The 8,107-nt window shown below is 40.9% G+C and overlaps 1 protein-coding gene across 18 annotated transcripts in view; it reads left to right on the top strand.

The window, feature by feature from the left end:
• The first annotated feature begins 7,657 nt into the window (after positions 1-7,657).
• The window catches only part of rhea (Talin_middle and talin-RS domain-containing protein rhea), a 113,911-nt gene continuing 113,461 nt past the window's right edge, over positions 7,658-8,107 (top strand). For 8 of the 18 annotated variants that reach the window (XM_089733298.1, XM_028184015.2, XM_089733253.1 and 5 more), the window contains exon 1: positions 7,659-7,945. The gene's annotated coding sequence lies outside the window, so the exon portion shown is untranslated. Of the gene's footprint in view, positions 7,946-8,107 lie in introns of all 18 variants that reach the window. The other 10 variants (XM_028184020.2, XM_089733270.1, XM_028184019.2 and 7 more) reach the window with 3 other exon arrangements.

Here is an 8,107-nt window from a genome sequence, read left to right as displayed (position 1 = left end):
CCATAGACATCCACAACGCTAATGCTGCCACCCGCCTCGAAATATGAGTTCTAAGGTCTTAGTATAGTTACAACGGCTGCCCCACCCTTCGAACCGAAACGCATCACTGCTTCACGGCAGAAATAGGCAGGGTGGTGGTACCTACCCGCGCGGACTTACAAGAGGTCCTACCACCAGTAATTAGGCAATTTGAAAGTTGAGGGTCACGAAATTTAAAAGCACCGATACAATCGGTATTTGTTTCAGTTTTATAGTATAGTGATTAAACAAATGACTGTAGTTTATCGGCTTCGGAGGGGACCTTTACACCCTGTATGAACTAAATCTTTAATAGCTAAACTTAGATCCTGGATCGCGTCTCAACGCGTAAACACCACAAGCAGATGGCTATGTGGATAATTATCGGACATCTGACCGCCGTATTGTCAGCCAAGATCTGATTACTTATTTATTGTCTCCGAGGGAGGGTAATGAAATTAGGGGTCGTGTGTTGTACGTGCTGACAATTGGAGTGCATCCGGAAACTTTAATTGAGCGTATTTAATTTGAATGACCAATAAAATTAATGTTTTTAGTTTGGTAGGCAGCGGCTTGGCTCTGCCCCTGGCATTGCTGAAGTCCATGGGCGACGGTAACCACTCACCATCAGGTGGGCCGTATGCTCGTCTGCCTACAAGGGCAATAAAAAAAAAGAATTTGCGATTGCCGATATTAAAAGCTTACCGGATCCCATGAACTATGAGCGTAAACCGGAAGTCTTATCCTTTAGCCATGATGACCACAAATTCATCCTGAACATTGGCCGGTGTCCTGACTCATTCGAGTTTATTTGTTCCCCTAGTGACCATGTACATCAAATGGTGTAAATTAATAAAAATAATTATTACCATTCCATTGGTCCGCACGATCCAAATAAATAAATCCAACGTTCTAGAACATAATATACCTATTATAGTATAGTCTTGCCATAAATACTGAGACAAAGGAAAAAAAATCTATTGCAAATAACATTTATTACTCTTAAAGTGTGTTAGTTTAATACATAAATATAAGACAATTTAAAGTATAAAAAGCTTATTCGAAGTGGTCTCCATTGGCTGCAATACAGTCCTTTAAACGTTGAGGCCACTTATCAATAGAAGCACGCACTCTTTCCATGGGAAAATTTTTCACTGCCAACCGTACGGATTGTTTTAGGGACTCCAAATTATCATGGCGTTTAGAGCAAGCCGTAAATCTGACCATAAATCATAATCCAGCGGATTAAGATCGGGACTAGACGACGGCCAGTCTTCAGCTCTGATGAAGTCCGAAACGTTCGTTTCCAACCAAGACTGCGTAGACCGAGCTTTATGACCTGGCGCCGAGTCTTGCTGGAAGGACCATTCTTGATTATTGAACATGGTGTTGTTAAGGGGCTTCACTACCTACTCAAGAATGGTATCTTGATACACTTGTGCCGATGTTTTGATACCTTTTTCACAAAAGTATGGCTCAGTCACTCCTTCATAGCTAATACCCCATCAAACCATCACTGAAGTCGGATAGTGCCCTGTCGACTAATTGGGAAGCTTCCTTAGAGCGTTGAGCATAAATACGGTCATTTTGTTTGTTAAAATGTTGCTCAATTGTAAAAATTTTCTCATCCGTAAACAAAATTTTTCTATGACCTCCCTTTGCGCACCGCTTCAGTAGTTGTTTCGATTTTACCACCCTATTCTCTTTTAAATTATCAGTTAAGAAATGACCAGTACGACTCTTATAGGCTGCAAGTCCTAAGTCATCTTTTAAACGCGACGTGGTTCTAGGTGCTATCTTCATCTCCCGAGATAAAATCTTTTGCTTTCGGACAGGATTTCTTCGAATTCTTTCCCTTACTGCTTTGACCACCTTTTTCATACAAACACTACGTGAACGGCCAGACCTTTTTCTGTCACAAACAGAGGAGGTCTCATTGCACCTATTAATAGCCCGGTACACAAACATTTTACTAATATCAAGCGTATGGAGAGTTTTAAAAATTGGATTTGGCTCCATACCTACTTTGTGTAATGCAATCACAACGATTCGGTTCTCTTTATCACCCCACTCCATTTTAATATCGCAAAATATTGTACAATGTATTGGCGCCAAAATGAGAAAATCCAATGAGCAATCATATAAAAATGACAGATTCCAAATTCAAATGTAATATTTTGTTTATTTTTAATTGTAACAGTATTTATGGCCAGACTAAGTACATACGTATTCCAAACGTGTTATTTGACTACAACTTCAATCTTTCGCTAACGATTTTTACTATTAATGAAATAAAAGCAAAGCTCCACCCCATAGATAGTGACGTCAGAGCTCACGCAGTCGTCTGTGAAGCTTTTAGAGCCGAAACATTTTAACCTGGGGCCATAATCGAGTTTGGCCTAAACGATATAAATCGTAAAACTTATTCGATTATTGAGATCGAAACTCCGTTTTAATAGTTGTTGATGTGCTCAGTGAGCTTGCGAAAGAATTATTGTGTTATTCTGTTTTCTTATTGATTTTTTACCTAGATGGGTGAACTAGCTCATGGCTAACCTGATGTAAAGTGGTTACGGAAGACCGTAGATGTCACATCGATGTGATCAGCTTTCCCACAAACCCAAAAAAAAAAACGTGTGGCACTCGGGAACTGCCGCGGTAAAGCTATTGCATAGCATTTTTTATCAACTTATGCAATTATAATTAGACAATGATTATAATTTAATATTACAACAATAATAAAACAAGACCACGCTATATTAAACATTAAAAAATGCAAAACCTTAACTGTCCCCTTCACACTCATAAGCTAGACCGCGCGAGAGAGAGATGGGCAGACTTTTCATGATGCGCATGCAGTGTGACGTCACGCCACGCGCTTATTCACAAACACTACACAAGCGCAACGTGTGAATGTGTTGAACGCGAGCTACATGGTAGGCGGAGTGAGGGGTGTAAGGTTTTTTTCGTTACGGAATTTCATGATTCCGCTCTCAAGCTGCGCTCAAGGCCCGCGATAAAATCTATGCAATAGCTTAAAAAAATGGACTCCATTAACCACTTAAAAACAAGTGGTCTATGGTCGGGTGGTCTATACGGTTAAAAAGCTAAATGAATTTGAAAACTCGCACTCTTCAGTTATAAATTATCAGGGATTAACTTGTTAACTCCCTGCTATTCTTTAAACCATAGCAATTATAGTTTTGCGACAAAAATACCCATCATTCGGTTCCCATTGCGCCTGGGCTCACAGCACTGCCCTTTATCATCCAATGTAATAAATCCGTCCTCCAAACTATTACAACGGTTTTAGTACAAATTTAATTTGGCAAATTGTAAAATATAGTTGTACGGAGCGGTTAGCATCCCTCCAGCAATTCGTCTGGAGCCGTCATCTAGTTATGACGAAACTTCACCCTCGGGATGTTTTACGGCCTTATTTATGGTTCGAGGGATTCCGAGGATATATTCACGCTCGATGCTCTTATGCGGGACCAGCAGAATTCACTTAAAGTGTAGTGATATTAAAATGAGCACTTCATCGGGGCGTAATGAATAAGACGCCTGATATAATCGAGTAATGCGATTACGTTCGGGCCGAACTTCAATAGGCTGGTTGGCCTTTTTCAGGTGTAACAGGCCTTATACAATATGAAATTCCGACTGTTATCTCATCTTTGCCTTGTTGTGATTTTTATGGCCTCTTGCAACCACATTCCACCGTTCAAACAGTGAACTCATGCGCCGTGGTAGATAGAGTAATAGATAAGAAAACAATTTCTGTTGAAAGATTATTTTAAAGATACAATTTCTGCCTATCCAGCACTTATCCGAGACAGCGGTTGCGAGCAACCTAAAGTCGAGCCCTTATGGCGTGGCGTTTATGGAATAAACATGTAAAGAGCTCGCGAAATGCTGGGGGAAACATAAAAATATTATGTTGATATTATTTCTGCCAGCCCGCGTAACTCTAGCGCCACCCTCCGTTGACCTTAAGTGGTTGACAGTAATCCCCCTAAATAAATAAATCTCAAATATTTGCACCGATTCACTTGAATTGATTCACTTTAGCCGTAGGTACACACCGATCTATTAGCTAATTGAACGCTCTGTGCTCGCTCTCTCTCCACTCCATCGATATCTCCGCTTCGAAACGGGATTAATGATGAGCAGAATTTGTCTTGCTTTTTGCACTATATAAGACTATCACAGACTAAGTCAGCAAGACTCAAGGTCAAGACAAAGCCTGTCCTAGTTTTATTGTTTTATTGTATTTGGTCTTGGCTATGTTTTGCTCATCACTACACGAGAGGCGTTAACTTTCAATGCGCATGTTTTTTTTTCCCTACCTAAGCTGATGGTCTTGAGAGACCATTTCAGCGTAACCTTAACTAATAGGTGAGCGAATGGGGCTCAAACCTGATGTCGTTGCTAACACTAGCCCTAGAAAGAGCAGAATCTACCACCGGATCGGAAATGCGACCCACTGCAAAGATCTGGCGATCCACGTTTTTTTTACAATAAAATCATTTTTTCTTACACCATTTTTAATTCAAATTTATTAAAATTTATTTTCTATTTTTTAGTTGGATTTTCTATAAAAGCGTATTTTTTTAAGTTTTTTGAACTATTATTTATTTTTTAGTTCAATGTTAATTTTTTCTTTTTTTTTAAATATTGAATTGTATTCGGTCCTTAATAAGTATGCCAAATTTCGAGTTAATCCAACGTTTTGGAGGGGGTCAAAATCATGTTCAAAGATTCCGTTACATACTAACATAGGTGCTTAAGTCTGAAGCTAATAAGAGCGTATTCAAAAGTGGTTTTAAATGTGACTCAAACGTGAATATGTAATGTTTATTTATTTATTTTATGATTGAATATTTACTGGTGGCCCGGAGGCCTTTCCGGTTTCACCAGGACAGGTGGGCGAGCAAAGGCTCAGCCAGGAGGGGTGGGATTTGCTAACAGCTACCCGAGCGCCTCCGAAGGAGACCTAACAGCTTAAGAGCAGCTGCTTCGCGAATGAATCTACTACCGGATCGGAATCGCGACCCGCTGAGAAGATCCGGCGAGAAACTCAGCGAGCTGATTCATGGGTTAGGTTGCACGGCGAACTCTTTGTCGAGTTCGACGAGTACGGTTACTGGGGTCCCTAAGCCTGCTCCTAGTGTTAGAGCTGAAGGCGTCTAATGCAAAGGTTATTGGATCTGATGGATCCGTAAGGACGTGTCTAGGGCGTCGACGGTGACTGGCTCCTGCGTGATCAGGATTCGGGGAGTAGTCAGCAGCGGCAACGATAAGGCGATTATCATGACGCATAGCCTTATCGAAGTACCGTTCCGATGCTGACTTCATGTATTTCTGGATAGATTCGAGGCCCAGGTCGTCGTGTAGGTCAACATTCCTCACGAACCACGGAGCTCTGACGGCTAACCTGCAAAAGCGGGATTGTAGAGATTGGAGGGTGTCTATGTGTGTGCGGGCCGCGTGAGCGAACACCACACTCGCGTAAGTCATGACGGGCCTTATGCAAGTATTGTAAAGTGTCACCTTGCTCCAAAGGGACATTTTACTCCGCTTACAGATCATGGGGTAGAGTCTACCGAGAATAAACGCGGCACGGTCACGGACTGATTTTATATGCGGGCGGAATGTCATCGATGCATCCAGGGTAACGCCCAGGTACTTGACCTTCCTAGCCCAGGGTATGGGTTGTCTAAAGAGAGTAATTGGGGGTGTGAGATTCCCCCTCCTAATCCGGGAGGAAATCCGTGTGGAGCTTCCCCTCTGAAATAGAACCGCAGTACTTTTCGCTGGGTTGATGTCTATGCGCCATTTTCGGAACCACTGTCCTAGGGCTAGGGCTGCGCTCTGAAGCAACATGTAACGTATAGTAAGAATGTGACGTGCTATATCCAAACGATCGGATTTGTGTAATTAATACTACTGTTAGGGGGCTTTGCGAGCCCGCACGGGTAAGATCATACCACCAATCTGCCTACTTTTTTTTTTCTACCTAAGCTGATAGCCTTCAGATGCTATATCAGCGGAACCTTAACTAGTAGGTGAGCTCACGGGGCTCAAACCTGACGAAGTTGCTAACACGAACCCTAGCAGGAACCGTGCTTCGCAGAATCTACCACCGGATCGGAAACGCGACCCACTGAGAAGATCCGGCGAGAAACTCAGTGGGCTGTGGGTCTGCCTACTACTGCCGCTCTGTAACCATGCGTTCCGGTTTCAAGGGTGAGGTAGCCGTTATAAAATTAAATCGGGTCATCAACCTCATTTCTCTAAGTGACCAGCGGTATTCCCGTAGTAATGTCCAGAGGCCGAGTCACGAGTACATATTACATCTCCATTTCTATCAATAAAAAACCGTTTTCCCTCAGCTCAACAAGCCACGAACGCATGACAAATCCGTATTCAACTGCCAACAATTTCCATGATTAATCACATATATATTTGTATATATCGATAGCGAACAATAAAACATTTCCTCCCTTGCACTGTCACTAATATCTTGGCTACATCGATGCGTATCGTGAAGGGTGATGCTGCATTCTGATTTCAAGAGATATCTTAATGTGTATCAGGATTTATTGATGTTTCCAATGTTAGTGCACGACTGAATTCGACACATGTACTGTTACAGATTGTCTTATTATCATCGTATCGCTCACGGGTTACCAAAGGTCATACATACCACAATTCGAATGCCTAATGTTAAGCGTAAGATATTTTATACTCTGATTTCTCAGCCCGGGTGCCGTTAAATGTAAGAACTCTAATAAGGATCCTGACTAATCTGTAAGGTAGATAGAAACATGCACTCGCTAAGTCTCGCAACTGTCCAGTTTGTCGGTACTGGACAAGTTTTTTGTTTAACTTTAAATTTTAAAGTTGCTGTGGGCCTTGATTGCTTAACAAGTTTTTGGATGTTTTATTTTTATTGCTTAGATGGGTGGACGAGCCCACACCCCATCTGGTGTTAAGTGGTTACTGGAACTCATAGACATCTACAACGTAAACGCGCCACCCACCTTGAGATATAAGTTCTAAGGTCTCAATATAGTTCGAGTACTAGCTCGGTGAATCTAGAATAACTCCTTGAGGTTACTAGAATAGGTAGGAAAACAGAAAAAAAATCGTTAAGTTGATGTAAATAAGTAAACCAAGTAGGAAAGGTGAATACATTTAATATATTGTAAAATAGTGTTTACAATTCGTCAATAGATGTCTCTAAGAAAAAAAACTGCCAAAGGTGAAAGAAATATTAAACAAAACATATAATTGATATTAATTTTTAAAATTTTGTGAATGCTAACTAATCACTAATTTTATTCCGTATGAAATTCACAAAACTATTCAAATTTTACAGTAAATTAATGCAACCTTCGGAAGTCATAACAAGTTGTTTTTGGGTCATAATCCAATACCACATTTAGCATCATTTGCAAACATACAGCTCGTTACAAAATTAAATTTTATTAAATAATTCAATGAAATCACGGAAATATTAATGATTCATGAGTCAGACTCTGACGATGCGGTGCGTCCGATGAATCAGCTGTGACGAGACGTGAAAAAATCAATAACAGGCATTTAGTGTTACTTCTTAACCAAGTCTCTCTGACATACAACGTTACGTTACACCAATTTTAAAGTTATTTCAACTTCGTAAGAGTATAGCCATAAGATTTGGTGTTAAAATAGTATTTTAATCGAGTAGGTAAATTGGTGGAAATTGAATTGCCACTGCAGTGAAGGTGGCCGCAGGTATTCACTGACTGCTGTCCAAAAAGTCCAGCAGATGGCGCAGTAGTACTCGTGATGTTGTTACACACTGTAGGGGCGTATAAGTGCTTGAGTGAAATTTTTCGTGTTTTGTGGTAAATCAAGTGCTAAATACAAACTAGAAACGGTGAGTAGAACTCAATAATAACACAACAAGCCGTTAAGAGTAGACGCGACGGCTCCAATGGGACAGGAAATGAAAAAGAAATGGGAAAATCTTACATCTGGGCGATCAGATGTATAACCCGGCTAAATGTAGGTCGCCTAATTAACGATGCAACCCACTGGT

The sequence above is a fragment of the Bombyx mandarina genome, chromosome 02 (genome assembly GCF_030267445.1).
Source record: "Bombyx mandarina strain Sakado chromosome 02, ASM3026744v2".
NCBI lineage: Eukaryota > Metazoa > Arthropoda > Insecta > Lepidoptera > Bombycidae > Bombyx > Bombyx mandarina.
This window is presented reverse-complemented; position numbering and strand designations above follow the sequence as displayed.